Consider the following 21671-nt stretch of genomic DNA (forward strand, 5'->3'; position numbering starts at 1 on the left):
TTTTCTCTTTTTCTTTTCTGTTTTATGTTTACTTATTGGTTATATATTTTGAGATGTGTTATATTTAAAATTCAATAAACATGTATAATAATAAAAAAAAAAGTAGGTAGTAGTTATAGCTAAATCAAGGGCAGCATTATTGGAGATCATAGAATACTATATAATTCACTTCAATGATCATTTAACCAAACGTGATTATCAGAAGGTTTGAAGTTCTAATAGTCAATCAAGGTAGAAGTGATATCCACGTGCCGCTTGCGTTGAGTAACATATTCAGTGAAGGGAGTGAGATTTGGAATGCTCATATAAACAACACAACCTCAAGGGTGTTCCTGAACTTTCAAATGGTCTTTCTGTGCTCTCAGGTTCTCAGGGAGATTACTCCAAAATTGTGGGCCAATGATGTCGGGTCTCCTTCTTCCGACACATTTCTCCTCATTCTACTATTGCACATCTGCCTCTTCGTTTCGGATGTATGGTTCCTGGCTCTGAGGAAGGGGAACATGAGTTTCATACCTGCCTCTGTGGCCTGTGCAGGCTTTAGGAAACTAAACAAAGGCACACTATGGGCATCCTGATAAAATAAGTGAATGAAACTGCCCTCACGTGGGCCACAAGTAGGCATTGGAGAACCAATCTTAGAAGTCCCTGAGCCATCAAATTCTTCTTAATGGAAGTTTTTATAGGTTCATGATCGTCTGTGGTTCCAAAAAATAGGGTGCATTATGCTATTTCATTTATTAACTGTATTTATTGTTCATTTATAAAGTGTCTGTTTCCATCTGCTGTCATGTGTGGATGCATGCAGAGCCGTCTGCCAATCTGTGGAGGTTGTAGAGAGAGCAGAGTGGGTAAGCAGAGATAGATTTCTTCAGACATAGTGACAGGCTGTTTCTGACAGAGTCCGTTTTGTGTTGTCCACACAATGTCAGTCTACATACACACAAAATGCTAAGATAGTCAAGATCCATTAATGCATGGTGTGACAACCAGAAGGCACTCTCACAACTACTTCCCTGGGATCTTCTGTTCAGTTGGCTGGAAAAAGGACATAGCTTTTGGATCCTGGCCCTAGGGGTGGACAAACGATCTTGTGAGTGGAGGGTCCTTGGGGATTGGGGATAGGGTGCAAGAGGGTGATACATGATATCACCCCTTTCCTGACATTGACCACCCTCAACCGTTATAGGATATTGCTGCCCGTATCCTCATTTCCCCCCCTGAAATTACACAAAGTACTGAGAAGAGGAAGATACCTCAAAGAGTAATACGGTGTAAATGATTTCAATCCGGCACACACCCAAGTCAAAGCCTAGCGTGTAATCCACAACTGAAATCCGTATTTGTTTGTGTCTAAAAGTTATTTAATTCTGAGCGATGTACCACTCATAGCACGCCCCTTTCCTGGAACCCCGCCTCCCCCGGTCACACTGAACCAGGAATCAGGCTGGTTTGCAAAGTTAAAATATTTATTTATGTATTTACAAATGTATCCAATATGTTTAATAGGGACACAATAATCACCAATGGGGTGATGTAGCACTAAAGAATCTCTTTAATACACAAGCAGTAATAGTGAGCAAAACAATTCAGCACAGAAAATGATACTTTTGTGTGTGTTCAGATAAAATAGCAGTGTGGTTACTATTTCCCCCTGCACGCCCCTCAACCCCCCAACAGGCAATGTAAATAGATAGGAGGAGAGAGAGCAGTTATTCAGGAATGGCAGAATTCAAACAAAATATCAATCCCAATTTCCCCCCAGCAACACAAGAGAAAAACAGAATTGATTGGCAAGCGTTCAAAATGGTTTTAAGGTTATCTTGAGAATGGATTGGTTAAAAACACTAAATATTGTTTCAATTGCTGAAATTGTTTAAATTCTTATGGGAGCCACTTTGGATAGTTACACACAAACACTAGCAATGATTTGATACTAAGGAACAATGTGAAATCTTAAAATTAAGGTCGGAAGCAATCAAAACCTGTTTTACACATGTCAGAATATCCCTAAAACGAAATTCGCGGCAAACTTTTCAGTGCACGATAATAGCGATTACGGGAGAACCATATGGATTTGGGATGCAATTTTAGATGCAAATTAAAGCTGTGGATGGTAGCTACAATCAGACGTTGACATTTCGTTTCTAGCACAAAAGTTATGGATGTTTTAGTGGAGGTCGTTTTTCGAGATAGGTGCAAGAATGGGAAAACAGGAATGCACTTTTACAAATGGATTTCTTACACTAGGGGATGACTATGAAGAAACGAATACCACACAGAAGCACAGCCACCTGATCAGGGCGACTGCCTGCTGAGGAGCTCGCCTTCTTCAGATGAAATATATCAGCGCAAAGATAGTTTTAACATTACTACTACAGGAGGAAGATAGGAGGGATAAGATAGAGAGTTTAGGCAATTCAAAAATACTCCTAACAATGCAGGTTCTGAAGACAGGATAGGATGAATTTAAGGTAGGGATTGACTATGGACAATACATATGCTAATGACACAGTTCTATCTCTAGAGACTCACTAGATATGTTTTTAAACGGAAACGTCAGGATTCTTGCACCTCGGACTGGAATGGGTCTGTTCACAACACAGCGCAGGACTGGATCAGATCTGCATTGGTTCTGGTCACAGCGCAGCACCGGACTGGATTGGATCTTTTGGTTCTGATGATAATTATTTTCAGCAGGCAAGTAGTACAGCACAGCCCGGCTGTATTTTGGTTCCCTGTATGTTTCTGGGGTTGGTTCTGGTTCTGGACATTTAAGGCCTAGCTGAAAATGGTTCAGCTATGCAATGGGCCTTTCTGCTTTGCCAAGTTTCTGGAGTCTGAAGCAAGTTAGATGGATGGTTCTGCAATAGGGTGCTCCGCCAGCAATCGGATAGTGAATGAATCTGTCTGTTCTTTTGAGTGCTGAGCTGTCTCTATATTCATGCTTATGATAACGGGTGTGTGTGTGCTGGTTTAGCATAAGCTTGCCCCCTTTGATCGGGACTGGTCAAGGTCTCCTCTCTTCCTTGATAGGAGGAGAAAAACAGGATGTCACATTTATGGTATGGGTTTATGAGGCTTAGAGTCCACCCCTAGCCTCTTGAACACAAAATCTATTTTTGATACAATACATATTTACAAATGTGCAACCCCTATAATGGGCATATATACAGATTACATGTTTTGTTTAGCAGATACTCCTCCAAGTCACGTCGCTGTAGGATCTTGTGTCTGCTTTTGGCAGAATTTTGCCCTTTTCATCCAGAACACAATGTCCAATTTAGGAGCAAATTTCTACAAATGTGCGCGTTGAACATGGGCACACGTGTATAAAGTTTCATACTTCTATCAGAAATACATTTTGTGTAATATCACTTTTTCCGCCGTTTCTTCCCAGAACATGTCAGAGTTCTGGCGCCTTTTCACCTGTGCATCCAAACATTACATTAACAATGCTGTTATTTATATATTTTGCACAATTTTACCTAGGGAGTTATCAGTCTTTTTAAAATGTGTCTTTTGTCCCTGTTAAGCAACAAATGGTAGTTTAGCTCCGCCCCTTTGGTCTTTTCCTGGGACCCAGGAACATCCTCTCCCTGTTTCTCCTGGGCAGAGGCCATTTATGACTCTTCACACTTGACATTTCCTTTTAGCTGGAGGATGTCCATTGTCTCCTTCCCCCTGCAAACAAAATTCTTCCCCCCACCCTATAATCATCACATAGGTGTGATTTCCTGCTGGAGAGGACTGGAGAGAGAGAAAGCTGTTATTCCAGTTTGGGGGGCTTTTAGCCAGGCTTAAATTTAAGGTTCATTCTGTTGCATCTTTTTCTTGGTTTAAAATAAACTTGTGATTTCAAACTTGCAGCTCGAACACTTATTCCAGATTCTACACCCAAGGGCTCAAACAATTACAACATAGATTACTCTCAAGAACAGGCCACTTAGATTTCAACCATTAGATTTCAGTTTGTACAAGTTTACAGTTTTAATGCAGGCTTCTGACAGCTGTCATTCAGGCGGCCAAGGGTACTGCGCCCAGATTTTTGACAGATTTCACAGGCAGGCAACTTTTGCTGTGGATGTTTTTTTAATACTTCCAGCTTTTCCAGAAATTTGAGTTCACAATGATTTCTTGAACTAAGTGACTTGTAGCACCCAGTAAGAATTTTGGATGTTTAAAAGTGTTTTGTACCGGCATTCTGCAGTTTCAGCAACAAAGAAAAAGATTTAAAGCAAGATTTGGGGGTTTCCTTTAGCAGAGCACTGCTTTTCCCTCTGTACTCCATTTTCACTTGTTGTGGAGCCCAGTGACATGTTTCAGGAGAGAGATCTCTGTTCCACCACTGACAACATGCATGGCAGATTGGGCAGCCATCTTTTTGTGCTTTGCAGAGCACGAATCTCAGAGGTGTTGGCGTGCACAAGGGTTTTGCAGCCCTTTTGATGTTTCTGGCACCATCAGAACACAGTGATGCCGCATGGCAGAGCAAACGTGTGTTGAATCATCCCACAACAGACTACCTATAGGAGACACCACTATAGTATTGGGATCCTGGAGACTACAGACATGTCCCAGTGATTGGTCTAATTGGAATCAGGCAAACCTGCAACCGTTTTTTGTTTTGTTTTTTTGCTGCACATTTTGCTGAAAAACATTTGCCGAAAAAAATCTTTGATAAATATGGGGTTGGGGGCATTTAAGGGGTAGGGTGAGGTGGTGTGTAGGGAATACATAATAGGGGACAGGGGATTGGGGGAACCCTCCAAATAAAACAAATAATTCTATGATTTTTTTTCAGCAAACAATTGTCGGAAAAAAGTGCTGTGAAAGAAAACGGCAGATGAATGAACATAGAACCAGGAATTACGCCCATCCTGATACTTAATAAATATTCTGTTGTTCAATTCTCAATCTGCTGTCTGTGTCATCTCTTGATTACATGCCTGTCTCACAATGGTTATTCACTAATGTCTAATGGACCTCTATTGCTCCAACTCAGGTAGCGTCATTAAATATATGTTTGTGAGAACATGCTAGGTACCATATTGCTGTAAACAAACATGAGCATACATCAGAGTATTCATTCATTTTCAGCGACTAGTAGAGAAGAAACAATCACAAATCTGGATGGTGAATGCACCATCTTTTTGTGACCAGATAGAGCACTATCAAATAGAACATTATCAAATTATTAGGGGGCAAGAGATTACATTTGGTGGCATTAAATGAGTGTGCATACATGTGCTATCCTCTAATGGTTGCTAGATTACGGCAAACGGAATTCCAGTGGCCAACTTGTATGAAATATATCACAAGCAGCTGGGAGGATAGCTGAGGGGAAACATGCTTGTCTTGGAAGCAAGACAAAGCAGAGGGTCACAGGTTTGAATTCTGGTCCCACAATTAGAGACTGGTCTCAGGCATGAAGTGCAGTGGAAAATCTCAATTTATTTATAAGACATACCTTGCCAGACACTAGAAGAGAGGAGAAGGTCAGAGAATTGGTTGGCGGCCTGGAGAAGATTATTTTCAGGGAGGAGATTTTATCAGTTGCTTTTACTGACTGTGCAACACATGTACATCTTCTTGTAGCTATGTATGCTAGGGTAGCAAGTATTCTGACCTTTCTATTAAGTGACTAGTACAGAGTTGGAAATCCCAGAATTGGTTGGAGGCAGGCAGGAAATATCATGTAGTGACTGTAGCTCAGTGCGCCATATTTCTGTAGTGAAAGGCAATGTTAGCCCAGAGACAATAATAGAATTGTTCCGAAGCAGGAGATTACAATTAGTGAGTGTATCTGTGTGGGTAGTGCAGGAGACATCTACTTGTGGCTACTACTACTAGAGAGGGGAGTATCCCCTAGACACCTTGCATGACACATATAAGTTTGACATTTATTGTAAGTGACTAGCAGGGAAGTGAAAAGGCCCAGACCTAGTACGAAGGAGATTACGGTAAGTGATTGTAACAAGGTGTGTCATAATTTTATGGTGCGAGAGAAAAATGTACAATTGTTTGAAGGCAAGAGATTACATTCTGTTGCTGTAACTGTGGGTGAAAGATACATGTGTATCCTTTAACAAATGAGGATATCACACTGAATTTAGAAAAACATAACACATTTTGGGATGCACGTACAGCGTCCCCGCCAGGCAAAAAGGTTCAGGCTGCGAAAAACCTATTAGCATGTACCACAGTGTGAGCAGGTTGAGTTTTGTGTGGCAGAAGGCGCATGTATTGCTTATAGCTAATTTGGACACATATTAGATACCCACATACTGCTACACAAAAGGAGCAAACAATATATTAATGTTGCTGTTGCAGAGGTTATAGGTAGGGCACTGCCATAGGCCAGGTGCTTAGAACTAGTACACAAAGTTATGTTTTCCAGTGAGGTGCAAGGAGGGAAGTAGGTGGAAGATGAAGTCTGACAGATACAGTGGTAAGAGCAAGGTCAGTGTGTTAAAGTGGCAGGAGTGCCGCCATATTATATTTTAATGTCTAGTACACAATTAATAAAATGAAGGTCTTGATGTGAAGCTGTGGCTCTGTTTAGCTTAGTTCCAATATAAATCCTTTTTCCATCCTCCAAGGGAGAAGTTACCTCAAAAAAGGTAATCTCCCTCAATTTTTGTTAATGGGGGGTCAGAGTCTCGAAACGGGAGAACACCATTCAATACACTATACAAAAAATGAGACTCTTGACTACCCCCTCATTGTCGAACCGGGATTGGGCTGGTGATATGTAATGTCATCTTAGTTAATACCTTCCCATTTGCTGAACCAATCACACGTATCTAAACAGCATTATTGTTTTGGAATTACTCAATACAATGCACTACCACATGCTGTTTGTGCACAACATAACACGTCGCTTATACATACTTAAACACACACTGAAAATCACTATTCATAAATAAGTCCAATATACATTTATTGTTAAGACAAATTTAGAAAAATTTAGAAAAACTTTTTTGAAAAAATTGATAAAACCATGGAGAAAAGAAGACATACAAATGTAAATTACAATTCATCACTGCATGGTCAACTTAATCCATTTCTACAGTATCATCTGTATGGGGTTAATTGGATAAATCAACTGACTTCATTTACTTAAGCATTATAGCGATACACAACTTCAATTTCTAAAGAGTCGTTTGTCAATTGTCGACATGTTTCGGCCCTTCTGGAGATTAAGGCACTATCTCTAGTGTCTCTACACCCAATAATTTCTCGGCCTTCTTCAGGACAGACAATTTCTTTTTGAGCAGATGGAAACCTCTTTCATATACCCCAACAGGTTAGCACAATCTAAAAACAAACATACACAGTTGTGAGCGACAGTGAAGCTCTGGATGCACAGTAATACATTGTTGCTCCTGGTAATCACAAATTCATTCCAAAACATAATTTCACAATGGTATAATTGTTACATATCTTTCTAAAACAGCATATGATGTTCACTCTCCCAAGAACAATAGGGCACATCAGACACAACATGCCACCAAGCCCAAACTTACATCCGGATGGACATGAGCTTCAAAAACGACTACGTCTTAGCCGTATCAAGTCTTATTTTCTTCATATTCTTGTTTCTTTGTGCCAGGTATTCGCAGGTCACAGCAACCCACCTATATTATGGACCAATATACAATAGGGAGATCAATTTCCTTATTACATATTTTTAACTTTAAATACTTTTCATAAATGTTCTTTAAACAGTTCTTAAAAATTGTTTAACTTGATCTCAATAGTTAACAGATTGCCAGCATAGACAGCACTATTGCGGGCATCAGTGTTTACGGTATGCCATTCGTCATAATTATCACTCTGATGACTTTTTAGCGTTTTTAATACCGCTTATTATTCATTTAATAAAAACTCACTTGAGTCTATATTGTGGAACTTGTTATCCAAACTTTGTTAATTAGACACCCGGTGGTTTATGCAAATACACTTCAGGCCACCACACTTATCACCTCTCAGGGTAGCCTCTTAACCCATCGCCTGCAAAGTGATGAAAAAACCAGAACTCATTGATTATGCCTCGGACAAAAGTGCAATTCACACAATGGTAGCTGCTCATTGCGTCCTAATGTAAACGGAGCCTTCAAAAACCGCCTCTGCCTCACGGAACGTCATCTGTTTAACAACTTTCCGACCGGGAGCCGAACTCCAAAATACTTGTGTGTCTCAACGCACGCAAAGACTTAGCGGAGCACACCTTACTTCAAACAGAATACGAGAGCACAACTCCAACGTATTCAAATGTCTGAGCGTACGTATAAGCTTATCGAAGCACATTCTACTTGAGCCAAAATGCAAGGACAACCAATGCCTCAGTTCAATCCTAAATGCGACTTACCTCATGTATGCGAAATCCTCAGTTACAAACGAAAGGCGACATCCAAACGATCGCGCTTCTCGCGTTCAAGGAGAAACTTCGCTTTTTAAACCCTAACTTGACGGTCATGTGACCTGGACCACATGGCAAGTTAGCTGCTGATTTAAAGGGGCCAAAACATTTGTTTGGTGTGCAAAATCCTGCTATGTAGACAAACGTCATCTATGGTGGTATAATGTGGATGGTTTTTTACCGGAGGGATTACTAGTGATGCACTCTATGTAAATCCATAAAAGCCTGCGAAAAACATTTCATTTTTGTATTGCATCGCAGATACACAAGATCACGAATGCAAGTATATAACATAGACAGATGCCCTTCAAGTTGAGCAGACCAGATCAATCCGCTCCCTCATACCATCATGATAAGGGAATTCCATTCCACAGATGTATTTAACCCTGTGGTAGCTGTATTCAAAAAATAAATCCATCGCTGTTCACTTAAGCTCAGAAGCTTTTCTCTATAACCTCCTCTTTCGGGCGCAGAGATGGTTTGTAAAACGAACCAAAAAATGTCGGTGTACTTACGTTTTTTTAATTTATAATGTGCAACTAGGTGTTTGGTGGCTACCTTGTTCCTCAAACATGATTTATGTTCACAAATAAGTTGTTTTATACATCTTTTGGTCTTACCTACATAGATCAAATTACACGGGCACTTTATTCCATAAGTAAGCCATGATGATCCGCAATTACAAAAAGAGCGAAAAACCCAAATCTTTACCGTTGAGGTCAATCGATTTCAAAATCTTTGTTAATGGACAGATTACACATCTCCCACATTTAAAATGACCAATCACCGGCGGAAGGTGCCAGAGACAAGTTTGATCGGGTATCACTTCTTTTTTCGGATACGTGTGAACTACCAAGTCTCTGACGTTATTTATATATATATGGAGATATTATTGGTGGGGATAATATTACCTGATACCATTCTCTGCAAGTTAGCACTGTGCTTCATGCTGTGCTCTCTCTGATGCCAGCACTTCAAACACAACCTTGCTGTGAGACTCACCTCCATCACCTCAACTTGTGCCAAAAGACAACCCCACCCACCATGGCAACCCCACCTAAAAGCCACCATCAAATCATACGTTATCTATGCCAAGTGCCGGAATGATAACATCTCATATCTGCTAAGTTGCACATTATCTGGCTGGGCGTGTTACTTCATCTTGGGACATTACTTTGGGCATCATTCTGCTGTATCCGTCTCTTCGGTCGCCCTGTCTGTTATCTGTCAATTCACCTTAATTTAACTTTGAGTGCAGCAAACATGTGAGTAAATATAAAGTGGCATTTGGATACATAAATGCAATTACCACACACAAAAGACCAGCCCAGGATACAGTGAGCACTCAATGTGCAGGTAGGATATGTGATACCCATCATTGGCAAGGAACATTTCCTCTCCCAGTAAAGACCAGCCCAGGATACAGTGAGCACTCAATGTGCCGGTAGGATATGTGATACTCATCATTGACAAGGAACAGTTCCTCTCCCAGCAAAGACCAGGCCAGGATACAGTGAGCACTCAACGTGCAGGTATGATATGGATACCCATCATTGACAAGGAACAGTGCCTCTCCCAGTAAAGATCAGCCCAGGATACAGTGAGCAGTCAATGTGCATGTAGGATATGTGATACCCATCATTGACAAGGAACGGTTCCTCTCCCAGTAAAGACCAGCCCAGGATAAAGTGAGCAGTCAATGTGCAGGTAGGATATATGATACCAATCATTGGCAAGAAACAGTTCCTCTCCCATTGGTACTGTGAGCAGCAAGAGAGAAGATTAATTCTACGATACGAGGTCACACAATGTGTAGTTCAAGTGTATCAAGGCACATGCCCCTTAAGCATCATAAACGACTCAGAAGTCACATAACAGGAGTGTTCTCAGCAGCAAGAAGCCAAAATGTGCCTGGACCCAGGTGACAATGATCCTTTGAGACCATGTTCAATTTCCATCATGCACACTGACAGAACGTTTAGATGAATCCATGAGTTTCACTCATATTGACATTTTACTGAATGTGCTTTTGCTTTATATTGAACAGGGGTCCATGTTCTAACTTCATGGTGTTTAAATATTGAAATGGAAGTCCCTGAGCAAATCGCATTTCTCACCTATCCAGTATTCCCCTCCTCATTATTTGTTATTTCTCTGGGATGCTGGCTGGCAGACAATAATGTTTGGGCAGTCTGTGAGTAATTCGACCATCCGCACGGTAGGTGTGCGCTCACCTGGGCTTTTTTGAAATTTTATATGAAATTGAATGATGGTAGATCAACCTCTGGAAAATGTATTGTGCTAATCTACACACTTTTTCCTATGCTTACCACACGACATACACAAAGACCTGTGTACTCTGGGTGGACACAGCCTACAGACGCAGTGCTCCCTGTCATGTTTAGTTCGGATCTGACAGGTGGCGTACACAATTCTTCTCAGAAAGGGGAGGTCCAAAACCTTTCTCCTGCCATGGCCAGCCTAATTAACTATGAAAGGCTCTGTGGATCTGCCCTGTCTGTTTGTTTACCCTCTGCAGATGGTGGCATCAATTAACATAATTAACATACTAATAGAGTATACATCAAACAAGCCCACATGGGGCATGGCTGCAGAGGCTAAAACAAAAGAGACAGGAAACTCCAACATCCTATAATATGCACACTGTCAACCTGAAGGCAACTCCCGCCTCTCAGTGTCAAGGGCTGCGACCTGTCATGTCTGGGAGTATGTGTTTACGGTAGGCAACCCCTGGAGGGGGGCACCATTTAGAAGGTACGAGTATGTGGTTTATTGGAGACAGAAAATCCTTTCTCGCCGCAGCTTCAAGGGAGACCTGCCGCTTTAACGAGGAACCACAGAGAGCTCTATTAACAAAACAGAACTTTGATCCACAACAGACAGGAAGATAGGTGGGACTTAGTATTACATGTGTTCACCCTTTTACCTTTTCTGTTGCAAAACACACTGGTTATGACCATCTGCATACAGGAGATTCTTGGTGGGGACCCAGGATTGGTTCATTAAAGTTGGCTTAGCCTACACCAATCACTATGGCCCATTTGGCTTTAAAAGAGGGTCACGCCCCTCTTTTCAGTAGATCATTGGAAGCCTTCGCAAGGAGTAACAAGAACTCATTTGGACCCTGACTGAAGGTACAGTCTGCCTTACAGCTTCTGCCAGTGAAGGAAGGCCAAGATTTCCAAAGAGGGGAAGCAAGACCCCGCCCATAAACAACTTGCAGGGAACAGAGGGAGATTCTGAATCCAGAGGACCCTCCACCAGTTCCAGAGCCGGTACCCAGCCAGCAGACAGCATGCCCTGCTAGGCTCTGCAGCAAGCTTCCTAGGTTGGAAGTGCCAGAGAGACTCTGAATCAAACCAAGGACAAGGCCGTGTCCTGCAACACTCTCCTCAGCTTTGGGCCATCCACCTTAAAGGACAATACAAGCCCAGTGAAGAAGCTGGGAGGAGTGCATCGAAAAGCATCAACCAGCGTCCGCCTTAAAGGACATTTTTCAAGCCAGTCGAGCCCCTCGAGCTGCAACCGACTGCACCCCTGACTGCTGTTATGCAGCAGTCGCTCAAGCCATATGAGACACCTCGACCAGTTCTTCAGACCCGCCAACCAGTTTTGATACACCGATTCCTGACCCGAGTCGCTGTGTAGGCCTGCCTGCAGCCGTCCATCCAGCCTCGCTCGCCGAACTGCCTGCAGCCTGATACCCGCAGCTGTCTCCCCACTTGAACTCTGTCACAGAAGCTGCAAAGGGCACTGAAACCGATATGACCTTCTCGAGCACCAATAACCTCCATAAGCACAAATGTACATTGTGGTTCTGTCCCCCTGGTCCTTCTCCGGAGGACCGTAGTGACATTTTACAACCCATTGCTCCCTTTGTGCTGAAACTAAGTTCTTTGAACTATTACGATTAATTACTTTACTGACTACCCTCCTGTCAGAATCCAAAGTGCATCCCCTTTCCTTCTTCAAACTGTCTGTCCTCTGCATTCCTTTACAGGGTGGATTGTATTTTGTAGTGTGCTAGAAATGTCCGTTGTGATAATAATAAAGTAGATATTTTATACAACATTGAGTAATAATTGTATTTTCGCTCTGATGCAACTAACCAAAGATCCATGACCTAGCAGAGATAAACCTGCCATTCCGTCCACGTTACCAACATTGGACAAGGAAGTTTATAATTTGCTTGTGCTTCCAATCTGTTCAGATCTCTCTTGGTGTGGGGCTGGTTGATGGTTTAGAAACCGATATTCATCTCTGGACAACCGGTGCCGCGGAAGTTGATTTGTCATGCAGGCAGGGTTGTATTTGGTGAGCCAAATCAGAGTGACTGAATCTGCCAGCAATATTCTTTGTGCTCTGTTGAGTTTATGGAGACCTATGCAAGCACCAGATCTCTTTGTAGAATTTCTTGGGCTGTAGGAGCAGGAGTGGTCAGGGCATGCCCAGTACTTGGTGTTCTCTCTTGCCAGTGGCTACTATAATAGTGCTTTTTGACACCTATTTGCCCCCTTTTTACAGTGTATTTTTTAATAAAACGCCTTTTTTGTCTTTCATTTTTACCCACACATTGCTCATAAAAACACCCCAAACATGTTTTATGTGTCTTTACCAGTGTTGGTTTTACTCCTTTATGTCACCCAAACAAGTTTTAAAAAAAGCAAAAAAAACTCTTTCCTGTTGTATTCTTTATCCTGTCTGGCAGTGTATGTGTCCTACAGAGCCTCGTATGACTTATTCCACCTGTTTCCTCTACCTTTCCTTTAATCCCAAAGACATTTAAGTACAGAATCGTTTTGTGTACCACTTGTTTGTAAAACCTGAAAAACATACCAATTTGTGTTTGAACCAGAGAATCCTTCCTGTTTAGTCACCTTGCTTTGACAGTTCGAGAATTCTGGGTGAATCCATTTATTTGCCCTAGTCAGTCGTTTGTCTTTGTTGTGATTGTCCAGTGTTAGACCTCCTAAGAAGGTGAAGTGGGGCAGGGGTTTGGAGGAGGGGGAGTTAGAGGGGCAAAAGGAGGCTGACCTTTCGTGGGTTGAGTATGCTAATTGCCAGGTGCTTGTACTGTATTATATTGTATTTGTCATTTATATAGCACCCTTTCCCCATTTGTATGACCTCAATGCACTTTGTGGTTGGAACCTCAGTGACTGCAGTCCATGTGCAGGAGAATTAAAGACGATTGTGTGCATTTTTTCTGGGTTAGGACTTGGGTGGGCTGGCTAGGCTCCAGTAAGGATACCGGAGGGCAGGCACATGGATGGGTGTTGTTGGTGGTTTCGGATAGAGTTCTAGTGCTGAAGATTCAATGTGTACCCAGCTACACCAAATGTGTTTTCGTTGGTTGTCGCTGTATACTAATGGCAGAGGTGTTGAGGTATGTCAGGATTTTCAGTGTGGACGGCTATGTGTGCTGCTTGACCGGAAATAACATAGCCATAGATGCATTCTGGGCAATGCTGCATGGGCATCCCAGGGTAACTGCTGTTACCATCGGCAGCTGGGAGAGGGGCAGCCCCAACCCCCCACACCTGCTCCTCTCCTTCCCCCAGCTACAGAGACACGCAGTCTCGGCAGCACAAAAACCTTGGAAGGGTAAGGTACGAACAGTTATCGCACCCTTCCTCCAAACAGCAAGGTGCTAAGCGCCATAAGGAAATAACCATCAGGCAGGGCCCAGGTTCAAAGATCTGCCCCCACCAGGGGTCAGACAGTCGGCTATCTGGCCGGGGGCTGCGACAACAGCGGCCCCCACCACATACACAACAAAGACCCAGGGCCTCCCTGGGTCCTATAAATGAGAGCAGCATGCTCAGAGTAAACACAATCTGTTTGTGGACCCTGAACGGGGACCCAAGCAAACAGGAGGTTCACTGTTTACTCAGTGTCTTCCAAATCTTCTTGCTTCTTTAGCAATTCTTGAAGTTCGCTGTACATCGCAGTGTCTTTTCCTTCCTGAACATTGTACTGTTCAAAGCAATGCAATGCAGCTTTAACAAAGGAAGAAGCGGCAACCGAACGGCCAGCGCGGACGCTGTTAATTTCAGCAATTTGCAGCATAGAACGAGAAGCGAGAGGCGAGTGTGTCCAAACACAACAAACGAAGACGCGTGCTGCGGAATCATCCCCAAAACCAGTGCGAGCGAAGGAGAAGCGGCACTCGAACAGCACGGCGCGGACGGCTTCTGATTCAACACTTTAAAGGTGAGCCACTGCGCTGGGGCTACGAGGGAGGAAAAATAGACATTTATGTCCAAAAGAGATACATTTTATTACATGGACCGGAACCCCTGCGTGATAACAACAGAAGGGGCAGGATAACACCACGCAGAGCTGGCGAACACAGTTCCAAGCTTGGCGGGCCCAAAGACTGCAGATTAAAAATAGTTTCTGTAATATTGCAGGGCGTCCTCACAGCGAAACCTATTATTTAAATCCAGTAAATCAAGCCTGGGGGCTGCCCAATTTTCTGAAACCCGGGCAAGAAGGCACCAGTCAACAGTTACCCAGCATGGGCAACAAATAAAACAGGCACAAAGAACTCGCCGATAACAAACGGCTTAACTCCGTGATAAAACTCCTTTTTCTTTTTCCTATAGCAGGCATAGAAAAACATGGGGCCCAAACGGAAAACACAGGCACCCCCAACACCGGCAGAGAAGCCCAAACCACCACAATTGCTAGCAGCCATTGAAGCGGCAGAGCACTACGGATGGGCATGGGTTAGAGAAAACATGTACGGCCTACCCAGGGAAGGAATTACCAGCCCACCCAGCCAGGAGGAGTTTTCCGCACCATTAAAAAGGAGAAAAATATCCGAAGACGCCAGAAAAGGTACCAACAAATTGTCAAAATTATGCGAGAATATAGCAGAATTACAGCAACTAATGGTAGAAATAAGGGGGAAACAGACGCCGCCCACAAGGGAACCTGGGGCCTCAAACCCCTCCATCACAATAGAACCTACTATAACGGTTGTCAACCCAACCGTACCTCTACCGATAGCAATCCCGCCACAAGTACAGCAGTTGCCAATAGCGCCCACAGCTATAAATACAACAGCTTCCACAACTCCAGCAACTGATACAACAGGTGCCCTAAAAGCATGGACAACGCCAGGCACAGACAACACGGCCGCGACGGGGCACCGGGCAATACAACTGACATTGTAACAATCTGTAATGCACAATTAGAACAAAAATGAAATCTTTCCAGACAGAGATATTAAATAGATACAAAAGATGCCTGGCATGGAACATTGATACCACAATCAAAGAAGCCATATGGGCCAAAAAATGTATAGAAATCTTTTCCCTAATAGAAGTACAGCGCAAAGGGAAAGACGCTTTCAGAGACCCCAAAAAAATAGAAGAAAAAGCTATTGCCAGAAACGCCCAGGTCAAACAAAACTGGGACAACTGGTTACAGGCTTTTGCCATGTTAGGAACAATATATGAAGAAAAATTCCCCATGGTTGGTAGAAAGATCTGGGCATATGTTGATAAAATAAGGGAAGTAAAAGTAACACAGAGGGGGAAGACATGGCTTGCATACGACATCAGATTTAGGAGGAGCATGTCAGAAAGGCCGGCCATTGAGTGGGGATGAAGTCCAGAACGATTTATACACCCTCAACGCCGAACCCCCCCCCCCAGGAAGAAGATACTATGCATTCTTCTTCCAAAAATAGCAAAAATTCGCAAGTAAGCAAATCCCATGACAATGATAAATCCAAAAACAGGGAGCAGCCCTTTCGGAGGAACCAGCCTTGGGCGGTGAAAAACAATGCCCACAGACAGAACAAACAGCAGGCTGTTAAATCCAACATCCCATACAAAAATGTTGGGAAAAACCAATGTACATGGGGCAAAGAATGCTGGTACAAACACGCCTGCACAAACTGCAACGGCGACCATGCAACAAGCAACTGCACCAGACTCCCAGCCAAGAAAGAATGATATCCCAATTTTAGAACCAGGACGAACGCCCATCAACCCGGGCAATTTTAGGGACGCCCTAAACAGCTACCCAGACATAGAAACCAGCAAGATAATATCGCAGGGTTTCACCAAAGGGTTTTTCATCCCATTTAAGGGCTCTGGGTAACAATACATCCCAATGAATCTAAAGTCAGCCAGGGACAACCCCCAGATAGCAGAAACCAAAATCAAGAAAGAACTGCAACTGGGCAGGGTAGCAGGTCCTTGGGATGCCATGCCTCTAAAGGACTATTTAATATCTCCACTAGGCCTGGTCCCCAAAAAAGAACCCGGAAAAATGAGACTAATCCATCACCTATCCTACCCTAAAGGCCAGTCTTTAAACAATGGCATCCCACACACAGAATCTGCTGTAATTTACACGCATTTCCAAGAAGCGGTAAGGCTCATAGAAGAGTGCGGTAGAAATGCCTTGATGGCCAAGCTGGACATCGAATCTGCTTTCAGACTTTTGCCAGTCCACCCAGAGTCACAGCAGTGGCTAGGTTTCACTTTTAACAACAAATTCTACGTAGATAGATGCCTTCCCATGGGGTGCGCAGTATTCTGTGCACTATTTGAGCAATTCAGTTCCTTTTTTCAATGGGCTTCCCTAAAGCAGAGACCAGGGACAAAAATAGTGCATTACCTAGACGATTTCATGGTCATAGGGCCACCAAACTCAGAGGAATGCGGCCAGGCTTTAGCAAATCTGGAGCAAATGGCCGCATAGTGGGGAATTTCCCTAGCGAGGGAAAAAACCACCAAACCAGACACAAACATAGGGCCTCATTACACGTTGTGTGGTAAAAATAGGAATTTACCGGCATGGCGTAATTAGCGTGTCCGCCCTCGCAAGAGAGCGCCAATAGCGTGCCATTACGAGTTCGCAGGCACGAGCATAGCGCCATGCCGGTAATGATCCTACCGCCATGCCGCAAAAGTCCCCAAAAAGTCCCTTAACGGCATTGTCGAAAGCGCTGTTAGCACTTCCGACCTGCCGCCACATGCAAATAGCAGTCACCGCAATTAGCGGACATCGGCATTAGCGTTCACTGCTAATAGCGGTGACCGTTATTTTGCGGAACCGGAAATAGCGTCATCGCACAGGAACGGGAAACAGCACGGCGGCCATCTTTAAAAACACAATCCATTGCCATCCTCCTTATCCAGGACACCTTACCAGGAAACACGTTTGAAAATCCTTCCAGGACACTGTAAAGATGCCCAAGGCCGTGAAAAAATCGTCAGAGCGGCAATGCAAGGAGAAATTCAGAAAGGAGGAGCTCATAATGCTCACTCAGACAGTAGCAGAAAATGCACAGGTGGTCTTCTGCAACGACATGCGGCGGTAGCCCATCCTGAAGAAGAAGGCCATCTGGGAAGAGGTAGCCCACAAGGTCAGCGCGGTAGGCACCACCACCTGCACAGTTAAAGACTGCCGAAAGAGGTGGGACGACCTCCGGCTCCGTGTGTGAAACATCCTATCCGTAAACCGCAACCTGGCTACGGGCACAGGAGGAGGCAGCGAATCGCCGATAAAGCTCAGTGAGTGGGAGGAGACCTGCGCATCGACAATCAGAGTGGAATCCATCGAGGGAGTTGGACAAATGGAGCATGGCGTGGCCATTTCGTCTGATGGAGGTGAGTGTATGCATCAAACAATGCACAGTGAAGTGTGATGGTCCCCCCAATCATGTGTCCATATGAATGCCGTGGATCCAACCACAAACAAACATGCATGCATCACCACATACCCGTTCAACACAGAGCCAGTTATGCATGACCCACCCAACATCCCCATGACCTGCATCCACACTAAAGAGCCCTAAATACATAGAACGGCATGACGTATTCATTCAGCATAAGGCAGGTCGACCCATAAATGATGATTTTCCCCATTTCTCGCCCTTACAGGATCACACACAGAAACTGAGGAGGCACGCACTTCCACACCTGCTCCCACATCCAGCAAAAAACCCAGGAGGGATGCCACAGGGGACACTGCCACATCCTCAAGGGCAGCCAGGAGGAGTGACCATGACCACAGGGACAAAGCCAGCAGGAGCACCAGTTGCACGCAGCCACAGGCCATGCCTGCTGCCGTCGTGGCACCCACGGGAGTGTGTCTCCCAGCAATTGAAGGCAGCATTGAGGGAATGCACTCTGCTGCCACCAGCTCAATGGGTGAGGCAGCAGCCACTGCCCCACTTTCGGATGAGGAAGAAGCACCTGGCATTGAGGATCTAAGCCAGAGCCCCAGACCAACACGCCCCTTACTGGCAAGCCCGAGGTTGTCATCAGGTCAGGGTAGCCAAGGAGAATCACCCACCCCCACCCTTGAAGGGCCATGGAGCCCCCAGGTATTCACACCTGATGCAAGTGCCATGGATCCAGGCGCATCAGCCATCCCACCAGCACCCACCATGCGACATGACCTCTCATCCATCTTTCAGAGGCAGACCAAGATGATAGGGCAGCATGTGGCTGAGACAGGCCGTCTGAGGGAGGACATCGGTACATTTGCACAGCAGACGAGGGAGGGCATGGAGGCATGCACCAACAGAATCTGCAATGAAATGGCCCAACTCAGGCAGGCCATGAACCGCATAGCAGACGCAATTGAGCGCCGATGCCCACTCACAACCCAGGATGAACCGGGCCCCACCTCCTCTGGGAGTTCACGGCAAACTAGCCCCCTATGCCGGTCTCTGCGCAACCTGCAGTGCACCACTTCACAACCACCAGATGACGGAGCAGGCACTGGCAATTAGGGCCAGCAAGGACTGGGTGCCACATGTGGAGAAGGACACATTCACGCCACGAGGCTCACATGGGGGTGTTGTGGGGGGAGGGGGTTAAGGGTGATTTTGGGAGTGTTGTGGGGGGAGGGAGGTAAGGGTGATTTTGGGAGTGTTGTGGGGGCAGGGGGGTAAGGGTGTTTTCACAGTTGGGGCCCTGCACTTATTGTTGTCTTTTGTTCACAATACACTGTTTGAAAGTTTACACTGGCTTGGTATTCATCATTGTGTGTGTGTACTGTATTGGGGACATGGTTCTTTGTGAGACTGACCACATGCATCAGGGCAGTAATACCCATCTTTATCCATTACAGTCATACCTTGTATGACATGCAATCTGATGCATCAGATGCTGACGCACATCGTGTCCTGCCTGGACATTGCCACTTGCATGTCCCTGCGGGCCTTTTGAGCCATCCTCTTCACCATCCACATCATCCTCATCTTGTGCTTGCATGTCAGGTGGCATAGTCACATCCTGCCTGATGTAATTTTAGTCCCGCAACACACATGCCATGGTTTTCTTCGGCACTTTGTCATGGCCGTACTGGAGGGCTTCACCCAGCACGCTTAGGGACTGGTGCTGTGTGTTGTAGAGGCCGGATGCCTGCTCCATCACAGCGCAGGTACGGCTATGTGCAATTTTCTTGTCCTCTTCCTGCTGGTTCTGTGGTATTTCTGGGTGCCCTGCTGGTGCTTGCTGCGCCTGTCTTGCCCTACTCCTACTCCTACTCCTCCTGCGTCTCCTCTGCGCTTCGTGTTGTTGATGGTGCCGCACTACAATCACATCCTCCAGCCCATGTAATACTGGCCATATTGGAAGCATTTTTGTGTGGGAAGGGGTGTGGGAAGGGGTGTGGTGTGCCCTTTTGTGCTGCCACAGTCTCCATTCCCTACACCTGTGGTGGATGTGTCCACCTGTGGCAGGTGGACTGCTCAGGTCTCTTAACGGGTGGTTCGCGATGCCGGTATTAGCGCCATGGCGGTAGGGTGTTTTGGGGTCTTTACCATGCCTCTATTACCATGTCCTCCTACCTTGTGATGGGATGCTATTATCGACATGCTGCTATTTCCGACCTGGGGGTCGCGCGCCCACGGACTTGCCGCTATTAGTGCCACCGTACTTAACGATGGCGCTAATAGAGGCAAGTCCGGGTCGTAATTGGATAGGAAATTTAGCGTTAACGGTATTCACTTACCGGTAACGTTATTTCCTTACCGCCTTCCGTGTAATGAGGCCCATAATCTTTCTGGGCATCGAAATAGACTCAGCAAAGGGGCTCTGCAGAATCCCAAAAACAAAAATATCAGAACTCTGGGCTAAAATACAAAACCTGATAATGAGAGATAAGGGGGCTGTAAAGGAAATACAATCCTTAGCAGGTAGCCTCAATTTCGCATCCAAAATAATACCTCAAGGGAGGATATTTTCCAGAAGCCTGGGGTTTCAAAATCAAATCACTCACCAAACCACACTTGCATATCCGGCTAGGCAGAGAGGTGAAACAGGACCTGGAAACATGGGGAAAATTTCTCAGAGATGTCAACAGGTCTTTACTTTGGCGAACGCCTTTAAACACCCGTTCTAACAGGGTCCTATACACCGATGCAGCTGGGAGCAAGGGGTTTGGAGCCATACTAGACTCCGAATGGGTGGCAGGACACTGGCACAATTCATGGCAAACAGCACGGTGGACAAGAAACATCACCTTACTAGAAATATTCCCCATCTGGCTAACATTACACATCTGGGGCAGGCGACTAGCGAATACAGAACTTCTGATTTGGTGAGACAACATGGCTGTAGTGGGCTCCATAAACAGAAGGTCTACGAAATGCCCTTTAGTACTAAAAGTATTACGAGCCATTACAACAGTCACACTACAAGTAAACATTGTACTCAAAGCGAAGCACATTTCAGGGGCAGATAATAACATTGCTGATGCCTTATCTCGCTTCCACTGGACAAGATTCCGAGAGCTAGCGCTGCACGCCCAAGAACAGATGACGCCAATACCAGCAGAATGCTGGGCAATAATGGGAAGACAAGAATAACGGCATCAACGCCAACGCCAGAGAGCACAGGCCGGGATGCCCAACGAAAACCAGGCACCTCTAAAACAGGTGCCAATAACACATGGGCATCAACGCCAGCACCAGAGAGTGCAGGCCGGGATGACCAATAAAATCCAGGCACCTCTAAAACGGGTGCCAACAACACATTAGCATCAACGCCAGCACCAGAGAGTGCAGGCCGGGATGACCAATACAAAGCAGGCACCTCTAAAACAGGTGCCAGCAACACATTGGCATCAACGCCAGCACCAGAGAGTGCAGGCCGGGATGACAAATACAAAGCAGGCACCTCTAAAAGGGGTGCCAGCAACACATTGGCATCAACGCCAGCGCCAGAGCGCCAGAGAGCCCATGCCGGGA

The 21671-nt window shown here is 45.0% G+C and overlaps 1 long non-coding RNA gene across 1 annotated transcript in view; it reads right to left on the bottom strand.

The window, feature by feature from the left end:
* Positions 1-1568: 1568 nt before the first annotated feature.
* Positions 1569-21671, bottom strand: part of LOC138525859 (uncharacterized) — a 151541-nt gene continuing 131438 nt past the window's right edge. The window contains exons 6-7 of the long non-coding RNA XR_011283455.1: positions 7530-7640; positions 1569-7320 (exon numbers count right to left, since the gene is read on the bottom strand). This is a non-coding gene — a long non-coding RNA (uncharacterized lncRNA). The remainder of the gene's footprint in view (positions 7321-7529; positions 7641-21671) is intronic.

The sequence above is a fragment of the Ambystoma mexicanum genome, chromosome 7p (genome assembly GCF_040938575.1).
Source record: "Ambystoma mexicanum isolate Mex_15411 chromosome 7p, UKY_AmexF1_1, whole genome shotgun sequence".
Classification (NCBI taxonomy): Eukaryota; Metazoa; Chordata; class Amphibia; order Caudata; family Ambystomatidae; genus Ambystoma; species Ambystoma mexicanum.